Consider the following 19,786-nt stretch of genomic DNA (forward strand, 5'->3'; position numbering starts at 1 on the left):
GAGGCTGCTAAGCATGTTATAGCTCATTGTCTGTATACATTGTTCTATTATTGGATTTCCTAAACTGGCTAAACTGAAAATACTCCTGCATATGGAGCAAAAGTATTTACTGTATTTTGTCATGCTTACAATCTTTAAAGTCAAGGTATTATTAAAGTGTACCCAGCAAATGTTTTAAGGTCAATTTAAAAAAAACTTTTTAAAAGGGGGTAGTCATATCCTGGAACTCCTACGGGTCTACCATAGCAAGGTCTACCATATCATGCTTTTTACTTAAAAAAAATTTAAATTTCTTTTGAATGCTGATGAACAGGAGACGCCAATTCTTTTTTGCCTGCAAACTACAACCTTCTTTATTTGATCTAGCTAATAACACTGTTCTTTTTCCAAATAGCTCCAGATATATGGAAAAGATTTATATAGGTGGATGGGGATCCTCAAACTCCTCAGCGAGATCTTCTGAGCATGGCTTTTAAGATACATAGAGGCAGAAAAAGCCCAATAGAGATCAGGGGAACTACCAGCTTTTAGGATACATCCTTAAAGGCTCCAACGCCCCAAAGGGGTCTCATAGGATGCCATCTGGGTACTGCTTCAATAGTGGAAAGGAAGGTCATTGAGCTAAAGCCTGCCAGGCTTACATGCTTCTGCTGTGAGGAAACAGGGACACTGCAAGGTGGGCTTCCCCCTCGCTCCTCTAAGGGAGGGTTCAGTCTCTTCCAGTCCTGCTCCAGCCACCTATGACCTAACCTTGCCCAGAAAGCTAGGGTTTGCCACTGAAGGCTGAAGGTGTCCAGGGCCATCAACCCCATCTATGACACTGTGGACGAGCCTAGGGTATTTCCTCCAAGAAGCAGGTAAACTGATCTCATTTGCACAAGGGCCACTTAACTATGTCTTGCCTAAATAGTCAGGTTTTTTATTCTTACCTCGAAGATCTCTGTTGTGGGTGTTGATAGTCCTATTTTCTACTGCTTTGTTTAATATATAGCGTTTCCTTTTTTCCTCCTACCTCAATGCCCCACTCATATTTCAGCCTGGGACCTAGTCCTAATTTAGAGCTCTCTTTCCCCCTTTTGCCAACTTCTATTATGAATCTACCTTTGCCACTCAGCTTAGTGTATCCCAAGGTTCTCTTTACCATGCCACAGTTGCAGAGCTCCAGGGAAAAGCAACCTGGGCTCATCTCTCCAGGCAGAGGAGAAGAGAAGCTCCATATCCATACATGCTGCAGATGGCTTTTCCAGTCTACCTGAATCATTACCAGCTAGAAGCAGCGGTCATTGGGACTTGGACATAAGCTGCAAAGTATAGAATTGTGACAACAATTCCAGTGCCATGCAGACATTTCCTGGACTCCTGCTCCTTGTGACAGCTCCTAACAGACTGAACTGTGGTTGGGTTGCATTTTTCAGGGATTTGGAATGGTGTTGGGGACAACTCGGACTTGGTGAACATGTTAAGGACACTACTCTTTTATGGATTCTTGCTGTATTGGCCAAGAGTTTGCTTAAAGGCTTTAATCACTGTCATTTAAATTTTAAAGAAACCTACTATCTTTCTTAAAATTAATCCTGAACCACGATGCTGCAGTTTTGGAAAATTTCTCTCCAACATCAGTTTTCCAAGCCTGTTCTCATGAATCACTCTGAGAGTGTGCTAAATGTTCCTGCCCTGGTCATTCTCTATTTCTAGGTTGCTTTTATTCTCAGATATTTCTTTCCATTTTCTGCCTGGCTCCATTGCCCTTTAATGTAGTTTGGACTTTGAATAAATATAATTGATTCATATCTTTTTTTCCTTTTCACTTCCTAGCTATATTACAATTTTTATAATTCCCAACCTTTCATTCAACCCTGTAGATCCACCTGGATTCCAAGTTCCAATAAAGTATCAGTCCTTGTTATGATAGAATGAATAATAATTTAGCTCGCAAAATTTTGTTCATAACATCTGCCTGTATGACCTTTAAAATGATGATGTTTAACTTTCATAAAGTTGAATGCAATCTTTGCTGAGGGACAGTGAATTTTTAAAATTTCTCTCACATAATGAAAAATGGAAATGAATATTCACAACAATACTTATGTCATATTTTATCTAGAATTTTAAAATCTTGCTTTAAACTTGACTCTTAATTATTGACAACTCTTCAAAATTACCAGGCCTAAAAAGACACATGGCCAAAAGGAAAAAAAAATCATGTATATAAATTTCTTATAAGAGTTTTTCTTACTGTTTTGTTGTCTCTAACTATCCAATTAGTAATAAATCTTTGCTTCGGGTGTTAAAAGTGTTTAAGCCTTAAAAGTTACCTTTATCATTTGATACTATTGTTTTTGTTTATATTGACAAAAGCAAAAACAGCTCTAAGGTATGCTCACAGTTGCTATCATTATTACTAATTAGTTCGTTCCACTTAGACTGATATTAATTCAGGCATTTTCTAATGATTAAAGAGAACTTAGAAAATTTACTGCATAATAATATCAAATTTGAGTATGAAACATGTTTGTTGCTCATATTTAGATGTTCTATAACCTTCATTGATTAATAATACAGATTATAAAGCAAATATTTTGAATTTAAATAATGGAATTGATTATGATATAAGCAGTTCAATAACATTTTGAAAAAAATTACATATTAGAATACCATTAAAAATTGAGACAATGAAACTAAGGAACAGAATAGCAAAGATGATTCTGCCTTTCTGTAAAACACTCATTAAATTCTGCCAAACTCTGTTCATTTCTACTTATACTGTTCCATGGAAACAACACTTATGCTTATCTTAGTATATACCCATTGTCCCCAAATAGTTCAAGGGTATATATAATAATTATAGCTTAAAGGAATTGAAGTTATTCTGGTTTAAAAAAAATGGCTTTATGGTGACCTAATTATATTTTACACAATTACGAAATTATGAAAGGATTTGAAACTTTTGACAATAGCAGTTATCGTGGTTAGTATTTAAAAGCTAGGATAAAGTCTCCAAATCATCAATCATTGTGTACTAGCATCTGGTGAACAATGGACTACCCAACTTGCAGTTCATCTGAAATTCTTCCAGACATAGTAAATAAAGTCAGTGAAAATAATAAAAAAAAAGATATGCAGAGTTAAACTAGCAAATATTAAAAAACTGTCTTGCCTTTTGATTCTTTGCACGTATTATTGCAGCATACATTATCATATTGAAGGTAATTCATTTACGCTTTCTCTTAGGTTTTCAAAACTCACAGAACATTGTATAGCAATCCTTATTCCTTATTCTGAAGCACTTAAGTCAATTTAATGCAGTAGTTATGAGACTATGTACACTGCTGTCAGACTATCTGATTTTCAGCCTTACTCAACCAGTGACCTTAACGAAGTTACTTTCCCAAAAATGAGGTTAATAAGAATAAATACTTCAGAAAATTGTTTTGAAGACTCAAAAACCTTAATTCATAGAAAGAACCTAACACATTATGTGGTATGGTCTAGTATTTTTTTTAAGTTAGCTATTATCTAAAAAGAAAAGAATAAAGGAAAAGGTATATAGGTTTTCCTCTAAGTTTGAAATTGTCTGAAAAAGTCCAAGGAGAGGAGCCAAAATTGAGTTTAAAACTGTACACCTTTAAGGTACACCTTAGTATGTTCTAGTTAGTGTACAGAGCATGTTTCTAACACTTTTTATAAAAGGAAAGAAATTTTGTAACGAAATAAAATATATACATTCTGAGTATGACCAAGGACTATTGAGAATATATATATTGTTCCTCAAAGAAAATGTACTTACATATCTTATGCAAACCAGAACTATTGATTTGACTGCAAAGGCTATTGAAAATGTAGTTATCAGCAGCATTTCATCTAGTTTCAGATTTTACTTCTGCCTCCTCTTATTCAGAGATTGAATGGAAAAAAATAGTTGCTCAACCAGAATCTTAAATGCAATGACTATGAGAATATTTAGAGGGTTTTGTAAGACAGCTGAAGGAGAATAAAACCTTTATGAACTGTTATTCAGAAGAAAAATGAAAAGTTAAAGGAGCTATTGAAAAAACTGACTATTTGTCCAAAATAGAAAAATGTTAAAATTATCAATCAGTCAATAAATGTTCTTGGTCCACATATAGAGATGAAACACAAGAAAGAAAAAGATACTAATCAGAGCTTCCTGGAAAGATTTTTCTTGTCTGGTCATAAAAGGAAAGATGGGAACATAAAAGGAAAAGAGGAAGGAGGGATGGAATAAGGGAAGGAAGGAAGGAAGGAAGGAAGGAAGGAAGGAAGGAAGGAAGGAAGGAAGGAAGGAAGGAAGGAAGGAAAGGAAAGAATGAAAGAAAGAAAGAAAGAAAGAAAGAAAGAAAGAAAAAGAAAGAAAGAAAGAAAGAAAGAAAGAAAGAAAGAAAGAAAGAAAGAAAGAAAGAAAGAAATGGAGAAAGGAAGGAAGGAAGGAAGGAAGGAAGGAAGGAAGGAAGGAAGGAAGGAAGGAAGGAAGGAAGGAAGGAAGAGAATAGCTACACGATTAACAAGCAATACAGATATTTAGCTTGGATCACTTTTTTTTAAAATGTAGGTGTCAATATCTCTGTGGGGATCATGTAATGTTTCAATTTTCAAGGTTACAGTGGTAGAGAGAACACATTTAGCAAGTATTATGAAGTAAAATCTAGAATAATGGTCATGAACATTAGAAATGCAAAAGACCAATTGCTATCCACATCAGTCCTCAAGAATCTGTGAAGGATTGCCCCATTCTGTGTATTCCCTGGTGCTTTGTCCAGGCCAATTTTAAATAGCTCCAGCAATAAATTTTTACCATTTCTTCTGGGAAGCTATTCCACTACCTAATTAAATCTCTGAGTTGACAACTTTTCCTGACATTCAGACTAAATTTTGTCATGTTCAATTTCAACCTATTTCCATTTCTACAACATATGCTTGTATTGGCCCAAGTAACTCCCCTGTTTCCCTACTGTTCACGATTCTCAATGTTGCCCCTAAATTTCAATAGCTTGCTGCAATGAATTTCTTTTTCAAAAACAATCTTTTCAAGATCAGTAAGTGTACATGTTTTATTATAGACCAAAAAAAAAATTAGCTCTAAAAGCCGAGCCAAGTTAGTGAGCATAGAAGCATAATGTTAACAGGACACAAGGCCATTAAAAAAATTGAAGTTCAGGACAGAAACAAATTGTGGACCTTTTTGTCTTATTCAGTCCTGGAATGTCACATAACAATTTTCCTTTTACCTTTCTCTAGAATTATTATCCAGTATACATACATAGACTCTGGCTTTCTACAACTGGGAGGGACAAGCAAGGCAACCGATTCTTAAAGCTGATTTGGGGGGTTCTTCATTTTCTCTATGGTCTCGCATGAACTCCTTTCACCTCCTAAGAGTTGACAGGGATCTAGCAAGCACAATCTGCAGAATTTTGAAAGTTTTTTAAAATTCCACTTTTAGGAATCAACTGGGTCTTGGAGTTTGCCAATGCTATATATTACAGAGACAGGAATTGAGAATTTCAAACTTTATTTATAAATGTGCAAAAGATGTGCTATTATTGTTTGTTTTTGATTTCTCATTTTCAAAATAAACTAGTTGTGATGTGATTCATCCAGGAGTATGATTTTAGAGATAAGTTCAAGATTATACAGTCTCTAAATGGAATATTTTTGGGTAACTTTTAAGTAAACAGGATGATTTCAGAAAAAAATACGTGCAAAATCCATATTTGGCAGAAAGTGGAAGATAGATTTCTAACCATTATGCAAAACTAGCTGGTAGGCAAAACTCATATTAAAGTTAATATATATAAATTTTCAAAAGGGAAATATTTGTGAAACTCTCAAAATATGAGCAAATAGTTATGAAAGTGTATCTAAATATTAAGCCAGCAGTATTATTTATAAAAATACACCAATGTTTAACTGATCTTTTCAAAACTTGCTAGTTTCACAATTATATTATTCTCTTGTGAGAAAGTATAATTTGTTTGAAGAGGTCAATATAACATTTATCCCTAATATTTCAGAACCTTAGGCAATATACAATTTTATTTGGTGTTTTACAGATATATGATGTATAAAAGAGTTAATGTGCATGTCCTGCATAAAAATGTCACAGCTGTTATCCTTTAGAACTTTACATTTCATTTAGAGTATAACAAAATTAGAAACTAAAATGACTAATAAGAAAAATAAAAATTAGTCCACCAAGTCCTCTTAAGATCTATACCTCAATATTGCAAAATTGTCACTAGATACAGACCCAGTACTAAAAAGAAATAGAAAATATAAACTGAAAAAATATCTACAAGAGAAATAGGGGATCCTAACCAGGTGGTGGCACAGTGCATAGAGCACCGACCTGGGTTTCTGAGGACCCAGGTTTGAAACCCTGAGCTTGCCAGCCTGAGTGTGAGATCATGGACATGACCCCATGGTCTCTGGCTTGAGCAAGGGGTCAATGACTTGCCTGGAGCCCCCTAGTCAAGGCAATATGAGAAAGCAATCAATGAATGACTAAGATGTTGCAACTATGAGTTGATTTTTCTTATCTCTCTCCCTTCTTGTCTGTCCCTCTTCTCCATAAAAGAAATATAATAAAAAAGAGAGAGACCCTGGTTATTTTCAGTGGTAGAGCAGTGCCTATTGTGTGTGAAAGTCCCAGGTTCAATTCCCAGTCAGAGCATGCAGACTTCACCCACTCCTTTCCTCATCTATTTCTTTCTCTCTCTTCCCTTCCCACAGACATGGCAGAATGGTTCTAGCAAAGTTGGCCCCAGCTGCTAAGGATGGCCCTGTGGCCTAGCCTCATACTCTAAAATAGCTCAGTTGCCAAGCAAACTGATCAGCAGCCCAGATGGGTAGAGCATCACCTGGTAGGGGGTTTGCCAGGTGGATCCTGGTCAGGGTGCATGCAGGAGTCTGTCTCTGCCTCCCTATCTCTCATTTAATAAAGAGAGAGAGAGAGAGAGAGAGAGAGAGAGAGAGAGAGAGGTGGGCAAATAATAGAGAAAGTGGGTTGATGAAAATACCAAAAAAAAAAATACTGAATCTGCAGAGTAATATTTTAGCTGACACATAAGAGTTTAGAAGACAATGACCGCAATATTATTTATATTATTACAGAGCTACAAACAGCAAAGGAAAGCAGATCAGCTAACACTTTTACTGATAAGAAAAGCCTGAAATGGGTTAGAAGTGAAATGGTGGTTTTAATCACTCAGATATCAGCTGTGATATCAGTGATATGATAACACATTTTACAAACAGAACAAAGCATCCTAGTTTTAAATTAAATAAGATAAAAACTGTTTCAAGCATTTTGGAGAGAGAATGAAGCAGGTGGGATTAAAACACCGAAATTTGTATCATCTTATATGAAGAGCTGTATGAACATAAAAACACAAACCAACATCCTGTGATTTTAGAGAAGGTGACGATGAAGGGATATTGGGATGTTCTTCAAACTTATAAAAGTATTGCCAAGGTTTTTTGTAACCTCATGGAAATAAATTTTAAATATTTAAAAAACAAAAATTTCAGTAAACCACAACTTAATTAAACCTAAAGATAGAAAAGGGCAATACAGGCCAATAGGGATATAAAAAGTTGTGTAAGCAAGACATAAATATTTTTTAAAAAATACGTGTTAGAAAGGAAAATGGAAAATTCTATAAAAAGCAGAGGAATATTCAGATAAAGAGATCTATATAATTAAATTGCAAAGTTGATTTAAACAATAAAACATTTGTTAAATACATTTCCAAGGTTAATATTTGCACAAAAATAAAAATTGAGAAAAATAGCATTAAGGAGGTGTTAACAATTTTACACAGAGAACACAATCCACTTCTTTGTAATCTTTAATCATATTTTTAAAATTTGGACAGAACAATTTAAAATTTATCCTTTTTCATACATTTTAGTGCTTATAATTTCAGATTATGAGTATAATATACTTAAATATCAAAAAAAAAAAGAAAGGAATTCTCTCTGATTATGTAATCTTTCTTTTACTGAATGTTTCTGGGGAAATAAATAATAGAGCTTCAAAACATATGAAGTAAAATGTATCAGAGCTAAAAGGAGAAGTAAAGAAATCCACAATTATGGTTGGAAGTTTTAATATTTCTCTTTCAGTGCTAAAAATAATGGAAAATCAGCAAGGATATCAAAGAGCCATATAATATGTTCAACAAATAGAATGTAATTTAGTTCCTCCCCTCAAAAAGCAGAATACACATTTTAAAGTGTAGGTAGAAAATTAACTAATATAGATTTAATTCAATTTATTAACTAACTTTTAACAAATTTAAAAATATTGAAGTAATTTGTAATATGTCTTCTGAAAAAAATAAAATTAAGCATGATGTTTATCATGGAAATATAACAGAAAAATTGCAAAATATTTAAAATTTAAACAAAACATTTGATTAATTTATCAAAAAACCTCTTAAGGAAATTTGAAAATATCTTAAACTGAATGAAATTTAAGCACAACAAATCAAGATTTGTGGGACAAAGATAAAGCATTATTTAGATATAAATGTATATAGAACTTAATGGTCATATTAAAAGCAGAAGAATGGTCCAAAACTTCAAATATAGTTTTTTAAAATAACATAAAGGAGAAATAAACCCAAAATGGACAAAAAGAAGAAAATGACAAATACAAGAACAAAAATAAGTGTAACTGAAACCTGGAAAACAGAAGAAAATTAATGAAAACAAAACCAGTTTAAACATAGCAAGACTGACAAAACTAAAAGAATGTACAAGAAGCAATATAAAGAATTTAAGAGTGGATATCAATGCATACTTCAAAGATACTGATAATATAAACAAGGAATAGTACAAAAAATTATGAGCATCACTTTAGCAATTTATATGAAATGAACCATTTTCTGAAAAGCCATAAACTACTTAAATTTATTTAAAATTAAAGAGATTACATAAATGATAATACAACTATTTAAAATATTAAATAGATAGTTAAAAAACGTTAAAAAAAGAACACAAGGCTTAGATGATTTCAAAGGCATACTCTACAAAACATTTAAAGAATTATGTAAACAATTTTACATAATTTTTTTCCACATAATAGAAGAAGAGGAAAATAAACCCCAACTCATTGTAGAAGGCCAGAAATTCCCTGTTACCAAGACCAGACAGACAACAAAGGAAACTATGGGCCAATAATTTTCCTGATCATAGACCCATCAACTTTTTTACAATATTTTATTTTGAGAATAAAATTCTGGTTTAATATTCAGGAATCAAATAATGCAATTCATCATATCAATAGACGTAAGAAGAATACAACATGATCATCTGTACTGATGCAGAAAAAGCAGTTGACTCTACACTAATGGTTAAAAAAATATATAACTCTTAGCAAACTACAACTGGAAAGGTACCTCCTCAACCTGACAAACTATGTCTACAAGAAAATTTACAGCTAATACATATAAAGTTGGAAGAGTGGATATTTTTCTCTTAAGATTGGGATCAAGGGGAGGATGACTGCTCTCTCCATTCCTATTGTAACGGAAGTTCTTGTCAATGTGATAAATGAAAAAAATAATAACATATCAATTAGGAAGTAAGAAATGAAATGGTCACTATTTGCACATGATATGACTGTCTAAATAAAAAATCCCAATACATTTTTAAAAATACAAAACTAGTAAGGTTCTTAGATATATGGTCAACACTCTTAAATCAATCATTTATTTAAACACTAGTAAGATGCAATTGTGAACTAAAATAGAAAAGAATCTATTTGTAGTAAATTATGGCTCCATGGATAAATCTCTCTCAAACATTAAAGCAAAATATTTAGGTATAAATATAGTAAAACATACTTAAGACCTCTATGCTGAAAACTACAAGTAGTGATGAAGGAAATCAGTCATACATAAATGAAAAGACATACTATGCTCCTAGATTCGAAGATTCAGCATGGTAAAGATATCAACACACTTCAAATAAATCTATACACTTAATGGAATTTCAATTCAAATCTCAGAAAGATTATTTGGAAATGAAAACAAGATAATTATAAAATATGTGTAAAAAAATAATGGAGGCCTGACCTATGGTGGCACAGTGGTTAAAGCGTCGACCTGGAATGCTAAGGTTGCTGTTTCAAAACACCTAGGTTGCCTGGTCAAGGCATGTATGGGAGTTGATGCTTCTTGCTCCTCCTCCATTCTATCTCCCTATCTCCCTCCTTCTCACTCTCTGTCCCCCTCTGCCCTCTCTAAAATGAATAAATAAAAAATATTAAAAGAATAATGGAGCTAGAATATGCAAGGCAACTGAAATAGAGGAATGAAGCTGGAGAAACCACACTGTCCCATTTAAGACACAAGATTCTGTGGTACAGGTAAAGGGATAAACACACATATTAGTGAAACAAAAATGGAGAGTCTATAAGTACACCCTAATTATTTTGACAAAGATACAAAGACAAATATAAAAAAAATGACAAAAATTTATAACAAAATATGAAAAAAAACTAAATGACCTCAGATAAATTTTTTAAGTATCTGACACTAAAAATAAAAAGGAAATATATGATTACAACCATCAAGTAATTTTAAGTGCAGTGTTTTAAAAACATCAATAAATCTACTTACCCTGGCTGGTTGGCTCAGCGGTAGAGAGTCGGCCTGGCGTGCAGGAGTCCTGGGTTCGATTTCTGGCCAAGGCACACAGGAGAAGCGCCCATCTGCTTCTCCACCCCTCCCCCTCTCCTTCCTCTCTGTCTCTCTCTTCCCCTCCTGCAGCCAAGGCTCCATTGGAGCAAAGATGGCCTGGGCGATGGGGATGGCTCTGTGGCCTCTGCCTCAGGCACTGGAATGGCTCTGGATGCAACAGAGGGGAAGAATGTCACCCCCAGGTGGGTATGCCCGGTGGATTCTGGTCTGGCGCATGCGGGAGTCAGTCTGACTGCCTCCCCATTTCCAGCTTCGGAAAAATGAAATAAAATAAAATAAAATAAAATAAATCTACTTAAAATTTTTTTTTTATACTTTTCCAAAGTTAGAAGTGGGGAGGCAGTCAGACAGACTCCACATGCCCACCAGGGTGTGATGCTAGGCTCATCTGGGACGTTGCTCCATTGTGACCAGAGTCATTCTAGCACCTGAGGCGGAGGCCATGGAGCCATCCTTAGCACCTGGGCCAACTTCGCTCCAGTGGAACCTTGGCTGTGGGAGGTGAAGAAAGAGATAGAAAAGAAAAAGAGAGCGAAGGGTGGAAACGCAGATGGGTGCTTCTCCTGTGTGCCCTGACTGGGAATCGAACCAGGAACTTCCACATGCCGGGCCAATGCTCTACCATTGAGCCAACCGGCCAGGGCCCAATAAATCAACTTTTAAATAAAATTGAAATTAATAACTTCAATACATTCTCACATTCTGGGAAATACTAGAGCCATATCCTGGCACTATAAAGAACTTCTTGTTTCTTCTTGTCCTAAAACAAAAATCCATGAACATCAAAACTGAAACTTGGAAAAAAAATAAGTTCTAAACACAAGCACAAAACTTCAGAAACTTTGCATATAATTTCTTCCTTCTCTTTCATTTTGCCCAACAAACAAAATAAAATGTGAATGTTGTCAAAACATAGACATCTAAAACCAGATTGATCTAAGTACTCAAATAATTTTAAAATATTTTCTTTTCTTGCAATGCATTTCTTTTTATTCTTTGTCAACATTAACTTCAGACTTTCTGGAAGCCTTTTTCAGCAGATAATTTATAGAGGTGGATTCATTCAAAGTCCTTTTTCCATCTTCCTTTGAACTTCTCTCTTTGATACTGTACATTAGCAATATTTTTATATGTGAGACAGCAACTCTGGCATTTACAAAAAGTGACAAACTTTATGGCCTTTTAAAGAAAATAGAACAATTAGACACATTCATCTGTTCAACATTATGACCTTATCAGTCAAATTTTCTCTATTCTTTCCCCTTTTTACAGATAAATATCATTCACTATCAATGCAATCACAACTATTTTAAACTATTGAATTGACCTTTCATTTTATAAACATCAGTAAATCAACCATTAAAGTTCAATGAAAATTTGTAACTGCAATTCATCAAGAAACTAACACAAACTCTCTGGAAAGTAACACATTATTAATCACAATCACAATCGAAGTAATCTATGGCATCATATCTGTTGACAGCAGGGAGGCACTCCAAAACCTTTGTAGCCCAAAGGTTAAAGACTTGAGGTTTCTCCACTTACCAGAAAAAAAGAGCCCATGATTACCACGAGAAAGTAGTACAGGTAAGTAAACAAATTTCATATTTAGAAAACAATATAAAATTTTACTTCATCATATAAATGTCTTTTATAAGGAACTGGATATTTCTATTTTGTTAGCATGTATTGCTTATCATGTATAGTTCTTTGGAGACTAAAAATTAATTCAAATGACCAAGGACTTAGATGAGTACTCATTACAAACATTAAGAATTAGATCTAATTGGAAATAATTGGCTAATTTTCAGATTCGTTCATTCAATGCTAGAAGCAATTTTTCAGCCAATTGTTCATCTCTGTCTTATTTGGCTTAGACAAGTATACATGAGTTCATTAACTTATACTATCATCATATTATTGATCATTTCTAGCCTGGGCAACAGTGTTCAGACCATATATATTTAGTATGTTCAGCATCTAAAGAAGGTTAATAATTATAAATAGTAAGCAAAAGCTTGGCTAAAATATTTTTTTACAAGCATTAGTAAATTGATCACTGGATGTATTACCAGTCTCTAGGAATAGTTCCTGGTACTGTCTTGGCTCATATTTTTAACTATTCTTCCAATATCTAGAAATGATATGAGAAAAGCAATTGTCCTTTAGCCAACCATTGCTTATAAATATCTTTCTTATTATTCTGTCTCTTTCAGCACACTGATATCTACTTGCAAGGACAGTCTAAAAACTATAATTTATTTATGTTTTATTAAAAGAAATACTATATGTAGTATGCTCTATATTTTCATGTTATCTCATTTGACATGCACACACATTTTCACAATATCATTATTCCAGTATTTGCAGACAAATAAAACAACTTTTATCACAGAAATATTCAGTGGCTGGTTTCAAACTCTAATATGCCAGCTTCCAAAAATCAGTACATATTTTTTTCCTTTCTTGTTAATATGAGGTACTTTCCTCTCTTCCTTATTATTATCATTAGTAGTAGTATTTTGTTTTTGAACCATCAGAGAGGTGTCCCAGTGGAAAATGATAGAGTATAAAATATGTTTTCATATAAAATAAAAACTATATCATTTATTATTGCACTATTAAGACTGTTGTATTCATCTCCAGTTAAAATTTATTTATAAAAATGTTGAGAAAGTGTTCTGTCATACTGTCATAGTCTAATATGTTTTTACATGAAAATAAGAGAGAATATTGAGTTCCAGGGACATGCCCATTAGTGAATGTAAATGGCAGAAAAATATGGAAATTAGTAATACTTTATTCTTAAAGTATGTTTATCACAGCACACAAAGACACACAAACACACACATACAGTTGTGAGTTCCTAGACTTTCTCCTATGACAATACAGAGATAATGAGTCTTACTCTGCATATTAAAAACTCTATTATAAAATATTTAAGGCCCTGTTGAGTTGGCTCAGTGGCAGAGTGTCGACAGGGCATGTGGAAGTCCTAGGATTAATTCCTAGTTGGGGCACACAGGAGAAGCGACCATCTGCTTCTCCTTTCCTCCCCCTCCCCCTTTTCTCTCTCTCTCTCTTCTCCGCCCACCATCATAGTTCAATTGATTTATGTCATTGGCCCTGGGCACTGAGGATGGCTCAGTTGAGCCTCTTACTTAGGCACTAAAAATAGCTTGGTTGCGAGCATAACCCCAGATGGGCAGAGCATCATCTCCAGATGGCAATCACCAGGTAGATCCTGGTCAGTGCACATGTGAGAGTCTGCCTCTTTATTTTTCTTCCTCTCACTTAAAAAGAAAACCCCAAAAACCAAAAAAAAAAAAAAAAACTTAAGTGTTCTGGCCTTGATTGATTAGAAATAAAAATAAAAATACACTGATTCCATGTACATTTTTTTTGATCAACAAATAACGATCTTTCAAATCCATTCCTTACCATTTTTGAAGTTATTATCCAAGATTAAGCTCTGCAAAGACAATCACAAAAGTGCTCTACTCCTCTCCTTACATGCACAGTCTCCATAATTCAATGCATCCTGCATATCAGAAGAGATATACCTTCCTAGAGTATTATGATGATTGTATCTTTCTCATGCTCATTATTCTTGTATGGAATTCTTTTTTTTTAATTTAATGGGAACATTGATAAATCAGTGTACATATGTTCAGAGAAAACATCTCCAGGTTACTTTGACATTTGATTATGTTGCATACACATCACCCAAAGTCAAATTGTCTTTTATCACCTTCTATCTGGTTTTCTTTGTGCCCCACCCCCTGTAACCACCATACTCTTGTCCATGTCTCTGAGTCTCATTTTTATGTCCTACCTATGTATGGAATCATATAGTTCTTAGTTTTTTCTGATTTACTTATTTCACTCAATATAATATTATCAAGGTCCATCCATGTTATTGTAAATGATCCGATGTCATCATTTCTTATGGCTGAGTAGTATTCCATAGTATATATATATATATATATATATACTAAAGCTTTTTAATCCACTCATACACTGACAGGCACTTGGGCTGTTTCCAGATCTTTGCTATTGTAAACAATGCTGCCATAAACATGGGGGTGTAGCCCTGGCCGGTTGGCTCAGCGGTAGAGCGTCGGCCTGGCGTGCGGGGGACTCGAGTTTGATTCCCGGCCAGGGCACATAGGAGAAGCGCCCATTTGCTTCTCCACCCCCACCCCCTCCTTCCTCTCTGCCTCTCTCTTCCCCTCCCACAGCCAAGGCTCCATTGGAGCAAAAATGGCCCGGGTGCTGGGGATGGCTCCTTGGCCTCTGGCCCAGGCACTAGAGTGGCTCTCGTGGCAGAGCAACACCCCGGAGGGGCAGAGCATCGCCCCATGGTGGGCGTGCCGGGTGGATCCCGGTGGGGCGCATCCGGGAGTCTGTCTGACTATCTCTCCCCATTTCCAGCTTCAGAAAAATACAAAAAACAACAACAACAAAAAAAGAAACATGGGGGTGTATTTCTCCTTTTGAAACAGTGATATGAAGTTCTTGGGGTATATTCCTAAAACTGGGATAGCTGGATACAAAGGCAGTTCAATTTTTAATTTTTTGAGGAATCTTCATACAGTTTTCCACAGTGGCTTCACCAGTCTGCATTCCCACCAGCAGTGCAAGAAGGTTCCCTTTTCTCCACATCCTCATCAGCACTTATTCTGTGTTGTTTTGTTGATGAGTGTCATTCTGACTAGTGTGAGGTGATATCTCATTGTGGTTTTAATTTGCATTTCTCTAATGATTAGTGATATTGAGCATTTTTCATATGCCTATTGGCCATCTGTATGTCCTCTTTGGAGAAGTGTCTATTCATTTCTTTTTCCGATTTTTTTTTTTTGTATATTTCTGAAGCTGGAAACGGGGAGAGACAGAGAGACTCCCGCATACGCCCGACCGGGATCAACCCGGCACGCCAACCAGGGGGCGACGCTCTGCCCACCAGGGGGCGATGCTCTGCCCTTCAGGGGCATCGCTCTGTTGCAACCAGAGCCACTCCAGTGCCTGGGGTAGAGGCCAAGGAGCCATCCCCAGCACCCGGGCCATCTTTGCTCCAGTGGAGCCTCGGCTGCGGGAGGGGAAGAGAGAGACAGAGAGGAAGGAGAGGGGGAGGGGTGGAGAAGCAGATGGGTGCTTCTCCTGTGTGCCCTGGCCAGGAATCGAACCCGGGACTTCTGCACGCCAGGCCGACACTCTACCACTGAGCCAACCGGCCAGGGCCTTTCCCATTTTTTGATTGAATTGTCTTCCTGGTGTTGAGTTTATACATTCTGGTTATTAACCCTTTATCAGAGGTATTGTCAAATATGTTCTCCCATTGTGTCGTTTGTCTTCTTAATCTGTTCTTATTGTCTTTAGCTGTGCAAAGGTTTTTAGTTTGATATAGTCCCATTTGTTTATCCTGTCTTTTATTTCACTTGCCCATGGAGATAAATCGACAAATATATTGCTGCGAGAGATGTCGGAGAGCTTACTACCTATGTTTTCTTTTAAGATGCTTATGGTTTTATGGCTTACATTTAAGTCTTTTAGACATTTTGAGTTTATTTTTGTGAATGGTGTAAGTTGGCAGTCTAGTTTCATTTTTTTACAGGTAGATGTCCAATTTTCCCAATACCATTTGTTGAAGAGGCTGTCTTTACTCCATTGTATGCTCTTATCTCCTTTGTCAAATATCAGTTATCCATAATGGTGTGGGTTTATTTCTGGGTTCTCTGTTCTGTTCCATTGATCTATTTACCTGTTCTTATGCCAGTACCAGGCTGTTTTCAGTACAATGGCCTTGTATTATAACCTGATATCAGAAAGTGTGATACCTCCCACTTTACTCTTCCTTTTCAAGATTGCTGGGGCTATTCTTGTTCTTTTTTGGTTCCATATAAATATTTGGAATATTTTTTCTATATCTTTGAAGTATGTCATTAATATTTTAATTGGTATTGCATTGAATTTATAAATTACTTTGGGTAATATAGACATTTTAATGATGTTTATTCTTCCTAACCATGAGCACAGTATATTCTTCCACCTGTTTGTATCTTCTTTGATTTCTTTTATCAATATTTTATAATTTTCCGAGTACAGGTCTTTAATCTCCTTGGTTAAATTTACTCCTAGGTACTTTATTTTTTTGGTTGCAATAGTGAAGGTGATTGTTTCCCTAATTTCTCTTTCTGGCAGTTCATTGTTGGTGTATAAAAATGCCTCTAATTTCTGAGTATTATTTTTATATCCTGCCACCTTACTGAATTCATTTATCAGGTCTAGTAGTTTTTTGACTGAGGTTTTAGGGTTTTCTATATACAATATCATATCATCTGAAAATAATGATAGTTTTACTCTTCTTTTCCAATTTGAATGCCTTTTATTTCTTCTTCTTGTCTGATTGCTGTGGGTAGGACTTCCAGAACTATGTTAAATAAGAGTGGTGAAAGGGACACCCCTGCCTTGTTCCTGATCTTAAGGGGATTGCTTTTAATTTTTCCCCATTGATTATGATGTTGTCTTTGGGCTTGTATGGAATTCTCATGAAACCAAAGTAAAATATTTATATATATATATATATATATATATATATATATATATATATATATACACATACACACACACACACACACACACTTTATGGATACTTAAAGGAACCTTAGTGATGATAGAATATGTCCCTCATATTTTTCAGATAGAGAACTGAACACAAATGATGAAAAGAAGACTTGGGTAAATAAATTATTTTTAAAATCTCTTTTCAACAGAGTGCATTGCATTTAAGGGTGTGATGTCACTTAAAATATACATTATATATTCAAAGTCCTTTCCAATACAAATCAAACCTGCTTTTCTTGCTTTGTCTATCACTATGCCTCCAGATCACAACACTTCTTGAATGTACATACAAAAGATTTTCTTGGCCTGACCTGTGGTGGTGCAGTGGATAAAATGTCGACCTGGAAATGCTGAGGTCGCCGGTTCGAAATCCTGGGTTTGCCTGGTCAAGGCATATATGGGAGTTGATGCTTCCAGCTCCTCCCTCTTCTCTCTCTCCCTCTCTGCCTCTCTCTCTCCTCTCTTAAAATAAATAAATAAAATAAAATAAAATTTAAAAAAAGAAAATGTTCTTGTTTTTAAAAAAAGATTTTCTTGCATGTGATTTCTTTTCTAACATATTTTCTATTTTTTTATTAGCCATTGGTTATAAAACTCTTACTTACCCTTACAAATGTCAGATTTAATGCTTATATTTATCATCAAATTTGGAAGCCTATCTTATTTATTAATGAATGTAACCATTTTTACAGCCTCTGAATGCATAGACTCCATCTTTTTTGTGCTCACATTCCATCCTTTTTACCTAATTGTAAGCTTCCTGAACACAAGTTTTGATCCTTGTACGCCGATGTTCTTGTGCAACACAATACAGCACATTGCATATAATAGGTGTAAAATAAATATTTGAAAAATGAATGAATAAATAAATTAATTATCAGAATTTATCAGGGTTTTTTTTTTCTACTTATTTTATGTAATGCCAAAACATCCACATATTTAGAACATCTGGATGGTTGGCAGCAAATAGTAAAACATATGTATGATTAACAGAATTTCTTCACACTTCATCTGGATGTTTTGGTATGGGTAAAATAACTAAACACTCTTATATCATGTTGTCACTTGGGTATGGTTTGCTGTACTTCGTCTTAATTTGAATTAAGAGCCTTGTTTAAGAGAAATGAAAAAAACCTATTTTAAGAAACATCTATTTAATAAAAATAAAACAGGAGTCAATTTTCTGCAAATAGCCTCAGTCAGATCTAAGTAACAAACGTTGTATAGTGCGCACATGTGAATATTCTCTTCATGTATATTGAAACTTTTGGCACTCATCGCTATGAAGCCCTGTGCACATTCTGTGATGTTTTCTTTTTATTACAATGCTCAGATGGATTATGCATCAGCAATCAACAATCTGTTTAGAAAAGAGGGAACACTGTGGGAATTGTCAGTAAGATCATCTTCATATCAGTGCATACTAATGAACATTTGTTGTTCAATAAAAATGCTGGCGTCTGCAAAAGTAGGTACTTGGTAGTATATCCATTTTTTTTTCTTTTTAAAGAGGATTTTTACCTATAGGAAAAGGTAGAAGGACTAAGATAATCATATTTTATATTATTCTAGGTAGATATTTGGAAAGAAAATACCACATAAGAGAAAAAGAAAGAATGCACATCAAAAACAAACCCTGATAATACATGAAGTATTATGATATATTGGTAAACTAAAATGTTAACAACGTTTTGTGTTACAGAACATAAAATTCTTTAGTCACTCTTTATTCAAAACTGTAGATTTACGAGTACTTAAACTCGCATGCTGTTACACTTTTATTTAAAAGTATATTTCTAGTCTCACAATCCTTCCATGAAAAATCTACTAATTGTGATTACAATGCTGAAATTGTAACAAATATTTATTAGAATTTCTGCTTTGGTTCATGTTAATGAGTGAGACTTTAAACCAAAACTACACTACTTGAAAGGAATACTATAAGGCAAAAGAGAGATTTTTATTGTGAGTGTGTGTGTGTATAAAATTTCTTGTTTACCTCTCCTTAAACCAGCATTGTAAGTGTTGACTTTTACTGCCTATTTTGGTCCAAATCAGAGTTAATCCATAATAAACTCTGTGGGAGCACTGCAACTTCTTTTTGTTTTGAGTGACAAGTTAAATAGAGACAGATTATATATAATACAAGGTAAAATGGCGACTAAACTTTGCAGCCATCCTCAATCTCTAGTGACTTTTGAGAAAAATATATAGAGATATCTCACAGGTTTTCAATATAGTTATTATGTCGTATATACATATAAATAAATGATAACTTCAAACTATAAACTTCTTTTTGTTCTGCCCTGTTGAAAGTCTTCCCCAGTGATATCAACAATATCAATAAATTTCTGTTTTGCCCAAGTAGACTTTAATATATATTTTTATGATTGTTTTAAGTTGCAAGTTGAGAAGAATGGCTAATTGTGTTATAA

Source organism: Saccopteryx bilineata, chromosome X, assembly GCF_036850765.1.
Source record: "Saccopteryx bilineata isolate mSacBil1 chromosome X, mSacBil1_pri_phased_curated, whole genome shotgun sequence".
Lineage (NCBI taxonomy): Eukaryota > Metazoa > Chordata > Mammalia > Chiroptera > Emballonuridae > Saccopteryx > Saccopteryx bilineata.